Source organism: Rutidosis leptorrhynchoides, chromosome 7, assembly GCF_046630445.1.
Source record: "Rutidosis leptorrhynchoides isolate AG116_Rl617_1_P2 chromosome 7, CSIRO_AGI_Rlap_v1, whole genome shotgun sequence".
Lineage (NCBI taxonomy): Eukaryota > Viridiplantae > Streptophyta > Magnoliopsida > Asterales > Asteraceae > Rutidosis > Rutidosis leptorrhynchoides.
In genome coordinates this window covers 76,371,048-76,392,748 of record NC_092339.1, presented here as the reverse complement: position 1 = coordinate 76,392,748, position 21,701 = coordinate 76,371,048, and positions in this window count along the sequence as shown.

Sequence of the window (21,701 nt, the reverse complement as noted above, 5' to 3'; positions counted from 1 at the left end):
TTATGATGCCATGCTAGAAGAGACATGACTTGCGTTTTGTGATGAGAGGAGTAGTTTGATAGTTGTTGTTTGAATTGGTGTAAGTTTGCAAACATGATGAACATTATTGGATTTGTGGAATTTAAGAGAGTGATATGAAATCATGTTTATCATGTTTTGGTTGTGTTGTTATGAGAGTATGGTTGTTATGAGCTATGTTTAAGAGATAATGCAATATGCGTAGATTTGAGTTCTTGGCATGTTTACATGTGTTACTTGGTTACTTGGTTAATTTGTTGATTGTCTTTAAAGTGACTTACCATGTAACATGTTTTGGTTGTGTTGGGACTTTGGTGCTTATTATTTTGACTAACACTAACTTTTGAGTTTGGTGTTTGGTTTCTTTATTTGTTTCATTTGTGTAGAGATCGCGAGGCAACACTGAACAACCAAGACAACCACCAAATAATTCGGAGCTATGGTTGTCATAAATTGCGAATGATGAGGAATTAGAAGAACGTTTTACACTTGTCAGCGCCCGTCCAATCGAGCGAACTTTTTATTTGGATTGGACGCAACTCACAGCTTTGGGTAACAATATTGTAAGGAGATTGCGTCAGTATTTGTGGGTAACATATGCAGGACAAGAGTTGAGGCCGTATGAAAGGCTTTTTGAAATACGTGAAGATGTTTTTGAACAGTTGACTATCGAGTTCTTTTCTACAGTGAGTTGTCGACCGCGAGCCTCTCCGACTGAGGTAGATTTCTTGACATTCAGGTTAGGCGGTTTAGAGCGGAACATGAGTAAGATTGGGGTAGCTCGGGCGTTAGATTTATATCCCGAGTTAAATGACAACGATTTAAAGTGGTTTTTGATTCAGTGCAAAGTGTTTGGGAAGGAACCGTTTAGTGAGAGTGAATATTGGCTAACAGTGGCGAAAGATACTGCGGGTCCGTTTAGTTCAAGTCGAAGTGTTCAGTCAATGCTTCGACTTCCGGAGGACCGAATTATTTTCAAGATGATTGCTACTATGTTTATGGATAGGGGAAATGCGAACAAGATTCAACGAAGGGATCTTTGGATTCTTCAGCAGATTAAATTGAGAGAAAGGATTGACGTCCCGTGTATGTTAGGAGCATGGTTTCAAGAGATTGGCACAGATAAATGAACAGAACGCCCGTTGTTAGGTGGGCATTTGGTTACTAGGTTTGCTCGGGCATTTTCGGTCCCGACTAGTAGGTGTGATATAGTGGGAGTTGAGGCGATGCCCACTAATATTCTGTTTTTCTAGAAAGCTGAGTTTATCCGACGAGGTCCACAAGGTTGGGTTTTGGTGGATGATGATGAGCAACAACAACAACCAGGAGATGGGGCTGGACGTGGTCGTGGACGTGGTGTTAGTCGATCCACGTATAAGGCAGGTAGCTCGAGTGCTGCGAACGTATAGGGTACGTGGTCATTTGGGGAAGAGAGTTGGAATTCGTTGGTTAACAGTGTAGACGGTGTTCATCTGGAGTTTAGGGACAGCAGGTCAGCGTATGATGCTCAGGTTGAGCATAATCAGCGGATGTTAGAGGAGCAGCGCAGGCATAACGAAGATATGCGGGTCTGGCACCAAAATAGTTATGGTGCGATTAACACGGCGCTGGGACAGTTTGGAACGGAGATGGGTCATTTGGGAGAGCACGTTGACAGGGTAGAGTATGATGTTAGGGGAATTTGGGCCCACAATCAGTGGGAGGTTCATCAGCGACAAATTCAGCGACAGATGCGTTAGAACCCAGAGGCGTATATTCCGACGCGGACTACCATTCCTGATTATACATCAGTTACTCCTCCGAGACCGGATACTTCATATGACCTGTACCAAGCTTGTCAGGATACTTATGGTGTGGATTGGGACCCGTTCAGAGACTTGTGGCCGAGGAATGATTGATTTGTTGTGCATGTTTATGTTGTATTTGTTTGAAACTATTTCCTTTTCTTTTGGTCTGTACTTGAATAATTTTATTTTCTGTTTATGTACTTTGAAACTTATTTGAGGGACAAGGCTTTTCGGCATCGGGTGGTGCCACCTTGTTCCGTTTATGTAGTTCGTTTGTGTTTATTTTCTTAGGTTTGTTGGTGAAACGATTTTTCAAGTCTGGCATTAAGTTCAGCAAAACTGCATGATTGATGATATTGGTGTGATGATCGGGAATGGACGATGTTCTTATGCTGGCAGTCAGTTCAGTGCCATCTGTCACTGGCATTCCGCGATCAGTGGTTAAGCTCGATAAGTTTTTATATTTTCTTTCTCACATAACCCTTTTGATTTTTTATCTAATTTTTGATCTCAAGTGATGGGGACATTACTTGATCTCAAGTGTGGGGTGGGGGATGTAAAATCTCTTGGGTTAGTTGTTAATGGAATCATCATCATATTAGTTTTGATTTAAAAAGACTTGATGTTTCACGGGTTTTGGTCGTAAAAAAAAAAATGAAAAAAACTTAGGGGTAAAATATAAAAAATAAAAAATAGAAAAACAATTGAAAATTCGGCCAAAACCTTTATTATGTAAATTGGCTTGGTATTTTATGGCATATTTCGTGTTTTTAAAGAAGCCAAAATTGTCCCACATGTTCATTATCTTGGACATGAAATCCTACGAGTTCGGGGAACTCAATAGTAGGTCACCTGTACCAAAACGGGTGTAAACCGTGAGAGAGCGGTGATTGCATAGCGTGATTGTGACCGAATCACGTGCCAGATCACAAACTTTTGGTTACTTGGTATAGCAGACTTCCGAAACTATATTATTTTATTATTACATCATCTAATGGTGTGATACTGTGGGAAGAGGAGCCTAGAGCTTCACCAGTGTTGTCCTTTTTAGGAACAATAGCTACGTGCTTGTGTTTGCTTAGACAACACAACCCATAGCCAAAATCTATGGCACCCAAAGGTTTTTGGGATTTAAACCGAGTGTCAATTGAAATAGATTGGCATTCCCGAGTGACTCAGATCCACTCATTAAGGAAGTAAAGTCTTCCGACCGTTTCACTTGGTACGTATACCTCTTAAGCTGTATCATTTCATTACCCATCATTTCACGATGAGGTACAGATAGAGGTGAAAGTCTTGAACTTTCAAAACATGTTCATTATTTTGAATGTGAAATCCTACATGAACATTAAAATTCATACGTAGGTCATCTGCACCAAGGCGGGTGTCAACCGTATGAACGGTGATAGTAGCGTGTGGTCGAAACCGGACCATGCGCTAGATCGAACACTTTAATAGGGCGATCCTCATTGTTTCTCCTAACAAGGAAAATGTTGCACCCGAACACTTTATTTAACCACACAGGATGTATCTATTCCATCCTAAAGGGAGTCAAGTCTCCCGAACGACACACTTGCTGATTTGTTTTAGAAGTTGTAGTCCAGACCAGTTGTAGGGTGACTAAAAATCTTGAAAAGTCATTGCTAAAATCGACTGGAAATCTACCAGGCCTCAACGTCAAACAGGGAAACTGGTAGTCAAAGCTTATCTCAATGAGGGAGATTTGCTAGCCAAATGGGAAGCGCACCATGATACACAAAATGTCAGTGATTGATCAGATTCCCAGTGGATAACCTCCGGAAAGGTAAGATATCAGCTTTTAAGCCTGATGAACCTCAATCTTTATGGTTGACTTAACGGATTAGATGATTACCTCATAATTATCGATGATATCTGGACGTAATGTGTACCCTCCTAAGCACATTATTTTCTTACCGACATCTCGCGATGTTAGGTACTGTGGGAGGCATTGGCTTGACCAATTGCGGGGTAGCCCGTGCATTCTTTTTGGCACATGCGTTCGATTGTCATATCTTTGGTGTTTGGCTCCCACTTGGTTCCCGGTTCCTTTGAAGACTTACACTATGGTTCGAGATTCTTTGCCTCATTTTATTTGGTACGCTATTCGAGATTATATTTAGCTACTTTGTTCATACTATTTTCTTGAGGATTGGGAAGTTAATTTCGGGGGAATGCAAGTGGGAGGTATGGTTGGTATTTACATCCAAATCGTGCCCATGCTAGTTTGTGGTTTGTTAGTTACGAGTTTGGTTCTACATACATGTTGAAGAAGTTATAATATGGTAGAAGATTATTATCGAGTTCGATTGCTTGAGGACAAGCAAAACTCTAGTGTGGGGTTGTTTGATATCGCATATTTCAAACGCGTTTTCCTTAGCGATATCGGGCACATTTTGGTCCTTTTGGATACGATTTGGTGTTATTTCGATAAGTGTTGTGAAAGTTCGAGTTCTAAGACCAAGGAGATGAAATTTGAAGTTATTTGATGGTTTTAGTGATTTTCTATGGAAACAAGTGAAAGAGATTGGTTTGATTCGAGTTTGGTTCAAAAACGAGTGATTTTATGAGTTTTATAGTCCGGATTCAGCAAAAAAAGGTTTGGAGCGCCACTCCAAAACATGGAGCACCGCTCTAGTAGGCATAATTTTCAGTTCGAGGGCTTTTAGAAATCAAGAGATGAGTTTCCAGTTATATGGAGCGCCACTCCATATTTGGAGCGCCGCTCCATGTTCTGTCGGTTTCAGAATCCACCTATTTAAAGCCCGAATTTTAACCCTAATAATACACTTTTGCATCCAGACGAATTGTAGCAGCTTTTTGACAAACCAAGGTCATTTTTGGGGAATCCCAAGGTCATTCTAACACATCAATCATTCCGAGAATGCGTCTCGATCCGTTTATCAATCAAGAACACAATTTTCATTAGGTTTAATTCTTATCTTCATAATGAATACTCTTAATTGTTTATTGGTGATTTTGGTTTTAGTCATGATTATTGGCTAAGCTTTTTAATGTTTGTCTAGATTGAATATTCGTATGTGTTTGGATGATACTTTAATTTTTTTATTGATTAATGCATGATAATTATGAGTTTTGATTAAGAACCATTCTTGTGGGTGTTAATTATTGTTACTAGGTTAATTAGTGATCTTGTTTGAACAAAGGGAATAGTGTTTCAATTTAGTACACTAGTTTTCAATTGATTTGTCTTAACCAATTGGGTGCTTACTGGACCAAGGGGGTAAATCGGGTAACATAGATTAAACAAAATAGGGGTGAATTGTGTGGAGCGAACGCGTAACCAATTGAATCTTAATCTTGTAATTAGTTAATTACTAAGTCACAAACGAAAAAGGTCTTTGGTGAAAGGGAACCCTAAGCCAATAAATACAAGTTTGATGTGTTTGCTAAAAGAGGACTCTGGGTAAACCGACTCTGTAGTTGCATGTATTGATAAATTGAACTAGAGCTTAATAACAAATCATCCGACACTGCGAATAGGAGATCTAGGCGAACATTCTTTTATCTATTGAATTCAAATATCTTTACTTTCCGTTGAGTCTGCATTTATTTCTATAAACATAAAAACACAAAAATAATGTCTTTTACTTTTAATCAATCTTTGATTTGGCTAATCGTTAAATAGCCACCCAAAACAATTATCTCGTACTTCTGATTTTCATAGATTAACTTAGTTTATTTTATTAGTTGCAATCTTAATTCTCACATTTAAACTGTCCTTGGAACGATTTCGGAATTACCAACTTTATACTATTGCACGATCGGGTACACTGCCCGTTAGTGTGTAGTAATCTTTAATCCGGCATTTTCCAAGATAAATAATATACACAATTTTACACATCAGTAATATATGTATGGTTGTGTGCTTTTACTTTTAAGATATATGTAAAAATTGCTTGTATTGTTTGTTAATTATCTTTTACGAATCTAATCCTTGTTTATTTTACAGTATAAAAACAAAAATGGGCGTTAAGGATAGACAACCAAAAATTTTAGAAGACCTACCGGGGGATATGATTGATGAAATCTTGTCTAGAGTCGGGCAGAAATCATTAGCACAATTATTTACGGCGAAATTAGTTTGTCGAACGTTTGAAAGACATTCCAGGCATGCCTTAGTTTATAAGAGGCTCTCCTTTGAAAGTGTGACGACCCGGAAATTTCTGACCAAATTTAAACTTAATCTTTATATGGTTTCGACACGATAAGCAAAGTCTGTTAAACTAAATCTCAAAAATTTTGAACTGTTTCAGATATCTATTTGACCTTCGACTATTTCCGACTATTCACGAACCACTATCTGTAAATAAATAAATAAATATATATATATATATATATATATATATATATATATATATATATATATATATATATATATATATATATATATATATATATATATATATATATATTTGAAATAGAAACTCATATGAGTTAGTTTATTTGTGTAAATAAAATAATACATGTCATTACTATAAATCTATCTATATATGAAAAGTACATTGAATATATATAATTTAGAATTTATTTAATAAACGCTCATAGCACTCGTTTATCATCTTGATGGTTATTAATCAAGTTAAAAACGAACTTTTATTATTTTAAAATAAAAGGTGATCCAAAAATGAGTTATATAAGTTATATGCTTATTAAAAGTATACTTAGGATCAAATTATTTAATTTTAACACTTTTTATATTTTACTCATAAATGAGAGGGACAGTTGATGTAATATTTATTTATTAAATTAATGATTGAATTTTATATCATAATGACCAAAATAAATAAATGGTTTTAATTTAAAAATTTGGGATTTTTAGGAACACATTATATTTTAACTGTTTAGCAATAGACCCGATACAATTTCCGTGAAAACTGTCGGTAACATACCAATAACTGAAATTCACGAGTTTAATATTATTACTATTTAATCACTGTTGCTTTTGGTTCTTTCTGCTCCCCACCATCTCTAATTATTATGGAATATGTATTATATATACATAATAAGCATATATGATATGAAAACATAGAAATCCATTATATTTTCTGTTTCTACTTGATCTCTTCGTTCACCATCTTCTTTGTTGAAGGACACCATAAACCACCACCGTCTCCTTCCGGTGATCCACCACCTTAAACACCTACAACCACCACCACCTTGTAAACGCCACCCATTTAACCACCATCGATCATCATCTCCGGTTAACCACCACAACAGTCGGACACCTTCACCTTCCATAACAACCATCGTAAACCACCACAATAACCACCAACGACTTCCATGATAATCGTTTTTATTTTCTTGGAAACCCACTATCACCACGTATCTCTCTCATCTATCTCTCTCTCACCATCCCTCTCCTAATTCTATTTTGGGTCTCAGTCGACGTAAGAATCATCACCACCACTGTTTCAACCTTCATCACCATGACTAAACTACCACCACAAACCTCAACTTTGAACACCCACTTATTGATCAACTACCTGCAACAGTAATAATGGCCAGATAATTACGTGTCTCAGGTAAGCTCAACGCGTTCTGTGTATTTACAGAATGAATGCACCGGTTGTTGCTACTACTGTACCTTCTTTCTTTCGGTTTATGTATTTAATAGAAGGTTATGATAGATTGATGATGATAGAAGACGATGCTTGTTGACATTGATAATGATGATGATGATCATCGAAGAAGATGATAGATGGTGTTAACAAATAAAAATAATGTTAAGTGATGATTATAATTCACGATGCATTATGAAAATAAGAATCATAACAAGAAACGATTATGATTAATGATAATGATCGTATGAATTGTGATGATGGAGGTAATAGTGACACGATGTTGAAGATGATAACATTGTTACCGTTAATAGTTGTTCCCTTGTTTATATTCTGTTAAAACGGCAAAGAGGTCGACGAATGATGAATGATGTTGTCAAACTATGATTATACTAACCTGTTAATCGAAGAACCCTTCTGTTTGTAATAATATTACCGACACCCAACTAATACCTTAACAGATCAATTACTAGCTGTTATTGGGCTTACATTTTTAGGCTTCAACTTGGGCCAATTAATTAAGTGGGTTGCAGATTTATAAGTGGGTCGTGCCCCTGATGAGTTATTAGGCCGAGAACCTAATTAATTTGGTATTGGGATATTAATGATGGTGATTATGAAAATGGATCGATGATGATGTTAATTATGTAATGATGATAATTATGATGATGAAGGACATATGATTAGGATGATGATGATTGAAGGGGATGACATTAGTAAAGAAGATGAAAACATAAATCAAGTTAAAAGAAATAAAAATCCTATCCAGTTTAGAAATGAAACAGTAGAGCAGCGGTTTGGAGTGTTTGTGTTTAACCGAGAGGTTGTGGGTTCGAGACCGGTCTATGGCATTCTTTTTAGAAAACTTGTTCTTCAAAGGTTGTACTCTATTTTCAATATTATTATTATTATTATTTGTATTATTATTATTATTATTATTATTATTATTATTATTGTTATTGTTATTATTATTATTATTATTATTATTATTATTATTATTATTATTATTATTATTATTATTATTATTATTATTATTATTATTATTATTATTATTATTATTTGTAGTAGTAGTAGTAGTAGTAGTAGTAGTAGTAGTAGTAGTACTAGTAGTATGATTAAAACTAATATTGTCATGATTATTATCATTATAATTATAAATATCATTATTTCTAAAAACTATCATTATTAGCATTATTAAGAAAAGTATCATTTAGTAAAAGTATTATTTGTATTAAAAATTATTATTATCAATATTATTAAAAATAACATTTTTAATAAAATTATCATTTTTATTATTATTAAGATTATTATTATTATCATTATTACTATTGGTATTATTTTTATAGGCATTATTATTACTTTTATCACTATTATTATTATTATTATTATTATTATTATTATTATTATTATTATTATTATTATTATTATTATTATTATTATTATTATTATTATTACTATAATTAATATTTTTATCAGTATTATTAAAACTATTATTATTATTATTATTACTAGAATTATTATTATTATTATTATTATTATTATTATTATTATTATTATTATTATTATTATTATTATTATTATTTTTAACATTATTATTATTACAATAAAATTATTATTAAAATACTTATATAAAACATATATAAAAGTATATACATATAAAGATATAAACAATTGAAATAATATATATTAACATATAACTTGTTCGATTATGATTACATGTGTTAATATATATAAATTATATAGGTTCGTGAATCTAAAATGCCCCGTTCATATTAATTATAAACGTTTCATATTAATTGGTTTCTTTGCGAGGTTTTGACCTCTATATGAGACGTTTTTCAAATCTTGCATTCGTTTTTAAAAACAACCATAACCTTTATTATTGAATAAAGGTCTTAATGACATAATTTAGATTGTCTATCAAAGATAATCTCCTCAAATAAATAAGTTTTTACACAACCCATTACAATATGTTCAAATATATTACAACAAATACTCCGAATGCAAGTTTAAACAATATAAACAATTATGTCGACTCCAAATCTTGGATTGGTATATGACAGTGGAAGCGTTTTTAATATTCACCTGAGAATAAACATGCTTAAAACGTCAACAAAAAATGTTGGTGAGTCATAGGTTTAATTTCTATATAATAATCATAATATTTAATAAGCCACAAGATTTCATTTAATTGAATGCGCATGATCATTACAACTGCAAAAATCATTCATACGTTGAATCGCCTGGTAACCGACCTTAACATAGAGCGCTTAAGATATCTGGCATCATACATTCCACTATTCAAATGTATGACAAGAACCCTTCGAAGTACTAAAGCATTTCCACTATTCGAAAATGGGGGTGGTTGGTGCCCGTAGATCTACCTTTAGGATTCATGTCAATTAGTGTTTTTCACTAATTCTTAGGTTACCAAGCATAATAATAATAAGTACAGATATCCGGTATAACAAAACAATCGTAGAATGTAGTTTCATGAACTTGTGCTTATTTTGTAAAACATTTATAAATTTTGCATGTATTCTCATCCCAAAATAATTTAGATAGTAAAAATGGGACTATAACTCACTTGTGATGATTTCCGAATAGATGGTGGTAAGACTTGGCCTTTGAAAAATTCACGAACCTAATAATAATATTCTTGTGTCAAGAGATATATATATATATATATATATATATATATATATATATATATATATATATATATATATATAACTAATATTCCATACTTATGATACTTGTGATAATTTTAATTGTCCATTGATAGTAGTCCAACATTCGTAGTCCAATAGTTCAATAGTCCAACAGTATAAATATATATATAAATATAAATGAGTATATTGTGTTAGAATTCACTAACACTATAATATATTGTCTTAATATAATAAGACACATAATATGTATATTATCTGAAGCAATCCGTGACCCATTGTATACATGTCTCAGGCTCGATCACAACTCAAAGTATATAATATTTTGGAATCCACTTCGACCCACAGCTAACTCGAAATTACTGCCAATGGTGTCTTATAGTTCGTTCCAATAATATATATAGAAGAAATCAAAATGATATGTCAAAATGCTGTATACGGATCCACGGTGATCAAGTCATATATATATATGGTGCCTTACGATCTTTATTAAGACTATAATATATTGTCGTAGAACTTAATCATGACTATTGTAAATTGTATTTCCATAAGTTTGGGAACAAGACCTATATAAATACATGTAAGATACAAGGTAAGTTAGCTAGGATAAGGTTAGCATCCATTTTTATGAATCATGTCCGTAGCTAAAAATTAAGAAAAATATCCAATTTTGTTTTACCCATAATTTCTTCGTTACAAATCCATTTTGAGTGATTCGAGATGCCATGGTTTCGTATCAAACTCCACATTATTAATCTTAACATAAAAATATAGGTTTATAGTTGAAAATACAGCTTAGGTGTCAAATAAGAGAAGATAGTCATATCCGGCGTAAGAACGACATCTTGATGACTCTTTTGAAAAACATACTTCCACTTAGAGTTTAACCATGGATTTTGGATATATTTCATATCCATATAAAATAAGATTTTTCACCAAAGGAAATCTTTTAATTCAAAGTTTAAGATATGTTTTTAAAATTAAACCCAAAACAGCCCCCGTTCGACTAAGACGGCGTATATTCGATTTTAAGGTGTTCTTCGTGTTTACAAGTTTTATATCCTTATTTTAGCTTGACATATAGTCATAATACATGTGTTGAAGTATTTTAAAAGTCAAGTTAGAAGGATTAAGTTTATTTGCAAACAAGTTTAGAAATAATCTAAACTATGTTCTTGTTGTTATTAGTTATAACTCAAAATAAGATAGCTATATGAATATGAATCGAACGAGATTTTGAAAAAAAGCTATTACCTCAACTTACTAGGGTAAAGCTACTAGAAAAGATAGTAAATAATCTTTAGCTCAAAGGTAGCTTTGATGGCTTGAAATTCTTGAAGTAGAATCATGGAATCAACAAAAGTTTCAAGTAAGAAATCTATCTTGATTTAAGATAGTTATGAGTATAGATTTTAATCAAAGTTTAACATAGTTATTACCTTGATTTAGGATGAACACCTACTGATATAGATGAAGATTTCTTGATGTTGGATGATTACTTGAAATGGATTTGAAGGATTGAAAGTAATCTTGAAAGGATTCTTGGAGTGTTCTTGAAAGATTTTCTTTTGATGATTCTAACTTAGTTTTTGAAGTACATTATGATGAAGATAATGAAGGTTCATATGTTCTTGAAAGATTGGGATATTAGAGAGATATTAGAGAGTAAAAATTGAAATGGAAATGATATAGAAGTGGTGAACTAGCTCGTGAATTTTAGGTTAGTTATAAAGAGATTTTAGTTTGTAATTTAGCATAATAATTCAAGGTATAAGTTAAAATTAAAACCCCACATGTTAAATCATCTTTTAGTAGTCAATTATGGCTGATCAAGTGGTGTTTATTATTGGTATATAACAATAGTAAATACGTCTAGAAGCTGAGTATTGTACGAGTACGAATACGGGTGCATACGAGTAGAATTGTTGATGAAAACGAATTAGGATGTAATTGTAAGTAATTTTGATAAGTAGAAGTACTTTGATAAGTGTCTTAAATTCTTTCAAAAGTGTATGAATATATATTAAAACACTACATGTATATACATTTAACGGAGTCGTTAAGTCATCGTTAGTCGTTACATGTAAGTGTTGTTTTGAAAGCTTTAAGTTAACGATCGTATTTAATGTTGTTAACCCATTGTTTATTATATCTAATGAGATGTTAAATTATTACATTATCATGATATTATGATGTATGAATATATCTTAATATGATATATATACATTAAAATGTCGTTGCAACGATAATCGTTACATATGTCGTTTCGTGTTTCTTAACTTAGTAATCTCATTTTTATGTATATAACTCATTGTTAATATACCTAGTGAGATACTTAAATATCATAATATCATGTTAATATATATATATATATATATATATATATATATATATATATATATATATATATATATATATATATATATATCCTTATATAGTTTTTACAAATTTTAACGTTCGTGAATCGTCGGTCAACTTGGGTGGTCAATTGTCTATATGAAACACATTTCAAATAATCAAGTCTTAACAAGTTTGATTGCTTAACATATTGGAAACATTAATTATGTAAATATTAATCTTCTATATATTAGCGGAAAAATCCGGGTCGTTACATTACACACCCGTTAAATTAAATTTTGTCCCAAAATTTAGAATAGTACTTAGTTAACGTGCGATATCGGAAAACAAATGTGGGTACTTCAACTTCATTTGGTCTTCTCGTTCCCAAGTAAATTCAGGTCCTCTACGAGCATTCCATCGAACCTTAACGATTGGTATCTTACTTTGTTTGAGTCATTTGACCTCACGATCCATAATATCGACGGGTTCTTCGACGAAATTTAGTTTCTCGTCAATTTTAATCTCGTCTAAAGGAATAATTAGATCTTCGGTAGCTAGGCATTTCTTCAGGTTTGAAACATGAAAGGTGTTGTGAATCTTTTCTAATTGTGGAGGTAGCTCAAGTCGATAGGCCACCGGCCCAATGCGTTTTTCAATCTTGAATGGCCCAAGGTATCTTGGGCTCAATTTCCCCTGCTTTCCAAAACGAATAACACCTTTCCAAGGTGATACCTTAAGCATAACCATATCACCTTCCTCAAACTCTAAAGGTTTTCTTCTAACATCCGCATAGCTCTTTTGTCGACTCCGGGCTGTTTTCAATCGTTGCTGAATCTGAATGATTTTATCGGTGGTTTCTTGGATAATTTCCGGACCTGTAATCTGTTTATCCCCCACATCACTCCAACAAATCAGAGACCTGCACTTCCTACCATAAAGTGCCTCGAATGATGCCGCCTCAATGCTAGAATGATAGCTGTTGTTGTAGGAAAATTCAACTAACGGTAGATGTCGATCCCAACTGCTTCCAAAATCAATAACACATGCTCGTAGCATGTCTTCGAGTGTCTGAATCGTCCTTTCACTCTTCCCATCAGTTTGTGGATGATAGGCAGTACTTAAATCTAGACGAGTTCCCAATGCTTCGTGTAATGCCTGCCAGAATCTGGAAGTAAATCTGCTATCACGATCAGAGATAATAGAGATTGGTATACCATGTCTAGAAACAACTTCTTTCAGGTATAGTCGTGCTAATTTCTCTATACCATCCTCTTCCTTTATTGACAGAAAGTGTGCTGACTTAGTAAGACGATCGACTATTACCCAAATCATATCATATCCACCTGCGGTTCTCGGTAACTTAGCAATGAAATCCATGGTAATGTTTTTCCATTTCCATTCAGGGATTTCAGGTTGTTGGAGTAGGCCCGATGGTTTCTGATGTTCAGCTTTGACTTTAAAACAAGTCAAACATGCTCCTACATATGTGGCTATATCGGCCTTCATTCCTGGCCACCAAAAGTTTCTCTTGAGGTCTTGGTACATTTTTCCTGCTCCGGGATGTATTGAATATCTGGTTTTATGTGCTTCATCTAGTACCACTTTCCTCAAATCTCCATTCTTTGGTACCCAAATTCTTTCAGCTAAATACCTGGTTTTGTCTTCCCGAATATTAAGCTGTTTTTCTAATCCTTTGGGTATTTCCCTTCCAGAAATTCCTTCCTTCAAAACCTCCTGTTGTGCCTCTTTTATTCGAGTAGTAAGATTAGTATGAATAATCATGTTCATAGCTTTTACTCGAATGGGTTCTCTTTCCTTTCGACTCAAGGCATCGGCTACCACATTCGCTTTCCTCGGTGGTAACGGATTTCACAATCATAATCATTTAGCAGCTCAACCCATCTACACTGCCTCATGTTTAGTTGCTTTTGATTTAAAATATGTTGGAGACTTTTGTGGTCGGTGTATACGATAAACTTGACCCCATATAGATAATGTCTCCACATCTTTAATGCAAAAACAACGGCACCCAATTCCAGATCATGTGTGGTGTAGTTTTGTTCATGAATTTTGAGTTGTCGAGAAGCATATACAATTACCTTCTTCCGTTGCATAAGAACACACCCATAACCCATTCTTGATGCGTCGCAGTAAATAACAAAATCTTCCATTCCATCAGGTAACGATAAAATAGGTGCCGTAGTCAACTTCTTTTTCAACAATTGGAAGGCACCCTCTTGTTCGGAAGTCCATTCATACTTATTCCCCTTATGTGTCAAGGCAGTTAAAGGTTTGGGTACTCGGGAGAAATCTTGAATAAATCTCCTATAATAACCGGCTAAACCCAAAAATTGACGTATTTGCGTTGGAGTTTTCGGGGTTTCCCAATTTGTGATGGCTTCGATCTTGGCGGAATCAACTTTGATTCCATTACTACTGACTACGTGGCCAAGAAATTGTACTTCATTTAACCAAAAAGCACATTTAGAGAACTTAGCATAAAGTTGTTCTTTTCTTAACAACTCTAACACAAGTCTCAAGTGTTGTTCGTGTTCCTGGTTATTTTTTGAATAGATAAGGATGTCATCAATAAAGACAATAACAAACTTATCTAAATATGGACTACATACTCGGTGCATGAGGTCCATGAAAACTGCGGGTGCATTGGTTAGACCGAATGGCATAACCATGAATTCGTAGTGGCCATAATGAGTTCTGAAGGCTGTTTTTGGTATATCGGCTTCTTTAACCCTCAGTTGATGATAACCCGACCTTAAGTCGATTTTGGAGTATACGCTCGAACCTTGGAGTTGATCAAATAGATCGTCGATTCGGGGTAAAGGGTATCGGTTTTTGATGGTTACTTTGTTCAGCTCACGGTAATCGATACACATGCAAAAAGACCCATCTTTCTTTTTAACGAACAAAATTGGAGCTCCCCATGGTGACGTACTCGGTCGGATAAAACCACGTTCTAATAATTCTTGTAGCTGACTTTGTAATTCTTTCATTTCGGTGGGTGCAAGTCTATATAGAGCACGAGCTATTGGTGCGGCTCCTGGTACAAGATCTATTTGGAATTCAATGGATCGGTGTGGAGGTAGTCCCGGTAATTCGTCCGGAAACACCTCAGGAAATTCTCTTGCAACGGGAACGTCATCGATTTTCTTTTCTTCTTTTTCAACCTTCTCGACGTGTGCTAGTACGACATAGCAACCTTTTCTTATTAGTTTGCGCGCCTTCAAACTACTAATAAGATTTAATTTGGCATTACCCCTTTCTCCGTACACCATTAAGGGTAATCCGTCTTCTCTCGGAATGCGAATCACCTTCTCATGACAAACAACTTCGGCTTTCATCTTGAACATCCAGTCCATTCCAATAATTATGTCGAAGCTTCCCAATTCCACCGGTATTAAATCAATTGCAAACGTTTCGCTAACTAAACTAGTTTTTCGATTTCGGTAAATTTTATCAACCTTAATTAGTTTACCGTTTGCTACTTCAACTATACACTTTTTATCCAAAGGCGTTAACGGCAATTTAATTTGGCACAAAATTCTCTACTCATATAACTTCTATCGGCACCCGAATCAAATAAAACATAAGCATGTGTATTGTTGATAAGAAACGTACCCGTAACAAGTTCCAGCTCTTCCTGTGCTTTCTCCCCATTAATGTTGAAGGCTCTCCCACGGCCTTGCCTATTTCCATTCCGGAACTGGTTTATGGTATGGCTCGGTTTTCCACATCCATAGCAAACAACGCCGTTATTATTTGTTCTGGCATTATTTGCTCCTCTGATTCTATTTGGTCCGTAGACTTCACACTCTGCCGCAATATGGCCATTCCTATTGCACTTGGTACATAATTCTCTACAAAACCATTCCGGATGAAACGTATCACACCTTGGGCATATAGTCCTTTGCTTTTTGTTGTCGTTGTTGTTGTTGTTAGGGTTATTGTTGTTGGGACGTTTGTTGTTGTTGTTGTTGTTGTGATTGGGATTGTTGTTGTTATTATTATTGGGATGATTGTTGCGGTTATTGTTACGGTTGTTGTTGCGATTATTGTTGTTGTTGGGGTGGTTGCGATTGTTGTTGTACTGGTGACCCTGATCACCGCTTTCCTCCCACTTTCTTTTCCCCTGTTTCATTATGGCCTCCTCGGCCGCTTCTTTCTTTATCCTTCTTGTAATTTGACCTATCAATTTGTGGGCTACACGGCTCGCTTTCTGCATTGTTGCAGGGTCGTTAGCACCTACATGCTCTTGGATTCGTTCCGGCAACCCTTTTATGAATGCTTCAATTTTTGCTTCTTCGTCCTCAAATGCTCCAGGACACATTAAAGCCAGTTCATTGAAACGTCGCTCGTAGGTAGTGACATCTAACCCTTGGGTTGTCGGTGCTTTAAGCTCTGTCTTGAGCTTGTTGATTTCGGTTCTGGGACGGTTCTCTTCTGTCATCATGTGCTTGAAAGCGGATCATGGAAGTGCGTAGGCGATATTCTGTCCTACGTAATCCATGTAGGTATTCCACCATGTCAAAGCAGTACCCTTGAAAGTATGTGTGGCATACTTAACTTTATCCTCTTCTGCACAGTTGCTGATTGCGAACACAGCTTCAACCTTCTCTATACACCGCTTTAGTCCAACGGGTCCTTCGGTTCCTTCAAACTCATTGGGTTTGCAAGCTATAAAAGCTTTGTAGGAACATCCTATCCGGTTGCCATTGTTTCCTCCACTGCTGGAACCCGATTGGTTATTGTGGTTCATTGCATTTACCACTGCGGCCATGTTTACAGCGAAAGCTTGAAGTTCTTCTGTGTTCAATTGTTGTTGTCTAGTAGCTGGAGGAGCCATTTCCTTCAAAAATAGCCAAATGAGTTAATCATATAGAATTTTTAGAAGTAGCCAAAAAGTATTTTGTAGCTTAATATGAACTTATTATTATAAAAGCCTTTTCTTCATATTAGCGTTTTATAACTGTAATAATGTTCATACTTAGCAGCTAACACACAAATTAACTACTAAAATTCTAATATGAAAAACTATCGTAAGTTATTACGTTACTACGTAATAATAAGTTGTAATAATAATAATAAACCTTCCATGCTTATTCTTATTATTATACAATCATAAGGAAAATTACATTGCGGATTTTCTTACAAACTTAAACACACAATATAATACATATTTCACAATGCATGGAATACAGGATAGCTGCCGATGGTTCAAGAATGGCGAGATTTCTTAGATGTTGACGTTGTTTCTTTCTCGGCCAAATGTTTGGATTTTCGTTTGGATAGTTCTTTTTCCAATTCCTCCCAATTGGTTCTTTCGGCTAATTGTTTGGGAGCAAAACCAATAGTAGTTATACTAGCGGTCATTTTATAAACTGGTCTCTTAGGTGGTTCAGGTGGATGATCACAAACATTTTGGGTCATAATAGGTTCATCGGGTTTAGGATCGGGAATAACAGCCAAAGATTTTCCCAAGTCACGTTGTGGTTCGGTAATTTCCACAACTTCTTCAGGATCCTCTTCTTCGGGTTCCTCTTCGGGATCTTCTTCTGGATCATCTTCTGGAACCTCTACTGGCAATTGTGAATCTTCCCAATTTTCTCAACAATTTTCCACTTTAATGGTAGCACCAAAAGTTAACTTTTCCGTTGGTTCATAAGTCGTATGCTTTGACTCAGCCTCCGAATCACTTGATAAGTAAATGAAATCTGAATCACTAGAGATGCTTATATGACCGGATGAAGTCATCTATCACATAATAGCAGGCACGTTAAGAGAATGATATATCTTATAATATTTATATGTTAATAATCTTATGTTTCCAACAATTATATTAAGCAATCATTTTTAAAACAATTACGGTCGAAGTCCAGACTCACTAATGCATCAAAAATCAGTTAGACACACTAATGAAAAATTTTCTAACTCTCTAAGACCAACACTCAGATACCAACTGAAATGCCCCGTTCATATTAATTATAAACGTTTCATATTAATTGGTTTCTTTGCGAGGTTTTGACCTCTATATGAGACGTTTTTCAAATCTTGCATTCATTTTTAAAAACAACCATAACCTTTATTATTGATAAAGGTCTTAATGACATAATTTAGATTGTCTATCAAAGACAATCTCCTCAAATAAATAAGTTTTTACACAATCCATTACAATATGATCAAATATATTACAACAAATACTCCGAATGCAAGTTTAAACAATATAAACAATTAAGCCGACTCTAAATCTTGACCTTGGATTGGCATACGATAGCGGAAGCATTTTTAATATTCACCTGAGAATAAACATGCTAAAAACATCAACAAAAAATGTTGGTGAGTCATAGGTTTAATTTCTATATAATAATCATAATATTTAATAAGCCACAAGATTTCATTTAATTGAATGTGCAGGATCATTACAACTGCAAAAATCATTCATACGTTGAATCTCATGGTAACCGACCTTAACATAGAGCGCTTAAGATATCTGGCATCATACATTCCACTATTCAAATGTATGACAAGAACCCTTCGAAGTACTAAAGCATTTCCACTATTCGAAAATGGGGGTGTTGGTGCCCGTAGATCTACCTTTAGGATTCGCGTCAATTAGTGTTTTTCACTAATTCTTAGGTTACCAAGCATAATAATAATAAGTACAGATATCCGGTATAACAAAACAATCGTAGAATGTAGTTTCATGAACTTGTATACATGTCTGAAGCAATCCGCGACCCATTGTATACATGTCTCATGCTCGATCACAACTCAAAGTATATAATATTTTGTAATCCACTTCGACCCACATCTAACTCGAAATTACTGCCAATGGTGTCTTATAGTTCGTTCCAATAATATATATAGAAGAAATCAAAATGATATGTCAAAACGCTGTATACGGATCCACGGTGATCAAGTCATATATATATATATATGGTGTCTTACGATCTTTATTAAGACTATAATATATTGTCGTAGAACTTAATCACGATTATTATAAATTGTATTTCCATAAGTTCGGGAACAAGACCTGTATAAATACATGTAGGATACAAGGTAAGTTAGCTAGGATAAGGTTAGCATCCATTTTTATGAATCATGTCCGTAGCTAAAAATTAAGAAAAATATCCAATTTTGCTTTACCCATAATTTCTTCGTTACAAATCCGTTTTGAGTGATTCGAGTTGCCATGGTTTCATATCGAACTCAACATTATTAATATTAACAGAAAAAATATAGGTTTATAGTTGAAAATACAGCTTAGGTGTCAAATAAGAGAAGATAGTCATATCCGTCGTAAGAACGACATCTTGATGACCCTTTTGAAAAACATACTTCCACTTAGAGTTTAACCATGGATTTTGGATATATTTCATATCCATATAAAATAAGATTTTTCACCAAAGGAAATCTTTTAATTCAAAGCTTAAGATATGTTTTTAAAATTAAACCCAAAACAGCCCCAGTTCGACTAAGACGGCGTATATTCGATTTTAAGGTGTTCTTCGTGTTTACAAGTTTTATATCCATATGTTAGCTTGACAAATAGTCATAATACATGTGTTGAAGTATTTTAAAAGTCAAGTTATAAGGATTAAGTTTATTTGCAAACAAGTTTAGAAATAATCTAAACTATGTTCTTGTTGTTATTAGTTATAACTCAAAATAAGATAGCTATATGAATATGAATCAAACGAGATTTTGAACAAAGCTATTACCTCAACTTACTAGGGTAAAGCTACTGGAAAAGATAGTAAATAATCTTTAGCTCAAAGGTAGCTTTGATGGCTTGAAATTCTTGAAGTAGAATCATGGAATCAACAAAAGTTTCAAGTAAGAAATCTATCTTGATTTAAGATAGTTATGAGTATAGATTTTAATCAAAGCTTAACATAGTTATTACCTTGATTTAGGATGAACACCTACTGATATAGATGAAGATTTCTTGATGTTGGATGATTACTTGAAATGGATTTGAAGGATTGAAAGTAATCTTGAAAGGATTCTTGGAGTGTTCTTGAAAGATTTTCTTTTGATGATTCTAACTTAGTTTTTGAAGTACATTATGATGAAGATAATGAAGGTTCATATGTTCTTGAAAGAGTAGGATATTAGAGAGATATTAGAGAGTAAAAATTGAAATGGAAATGATATAGAAGTGGTGAACTAGCTCGTGAATTTTAGGTTAGTTATAAAGAGATATTAGTTTGTAATTTAGCATAATAATTCAAGGTATAAGTTAAAATTAAAACCCCACATGTTAAATCATCTTTTAGTAGTCAATTATGGCTGATTAAGTGGTGTTTATTATTGGTATATAACAATAGTAAATTCGTGTAGAAGCTGAGTATTGTACGAGTATGAATACGGGTGCATACGAGTAAAATTGTTGATGAAAACGAATGAAGATGTAATTGTAAGTATTTTTGATAAGTAGAAGTACTTTGATAAGTGTCTTAAAGTCTTTCAAAAGTGTATGAATACATATTAAAACACTACATGTATATACATTTAACGGAGTCGTTAAGTCATCGTTAGTCGTTACATGTAAGTGTTATTTTGAAAGCTTTAAGTTAACGATCTTATTTAATGTTGTTAACCCATTGTTTATTATATCTAATGAGATGTTAAATTATTACATTATCATGATATTATGATGTATGAATATATCTTAATATGATATATATACATTAAAATGTCGTTGCAACGATAATCGTTACATATGTCGTTTCGTGTTTCTTAACTTAGTAATCTCATTTTTATGTATATAACTCATTGTTAATATACCTAGTGAGATACTTAAATATCATAATATCATGTTAATATATATATATATATATATATATATATATATATATATATATATATATATATATATATATATATATATATATATCCTTATATAGTTTTTACAAATTTTAACGTTCATGAATCGTCGGTTAACTTGGGTGGTCAATTGTCTATATGAAACACATTTCAAATAATCAAGTCTTAACAAGTTTTATTGCTTAACATGTTGGAAACATTAATTATGAAAATATTAATCTTCTATATATTAGCAGAAAAATCCAGGTCGTTACAGAATCCTAGGTCAACCTTGCATTGTTCAGTTTCATCGTATGAATATTTTTACTACAAAATATTGGATTGTGAGTTTCATTTGCTCCCTTTTTAAATACTTTTGCAATATATATTTTTGAGACTGAGAATACATGCACTGCTTTTATAAATGTTTTACGAAATAGACACAAGTAATCGAAACTACATTC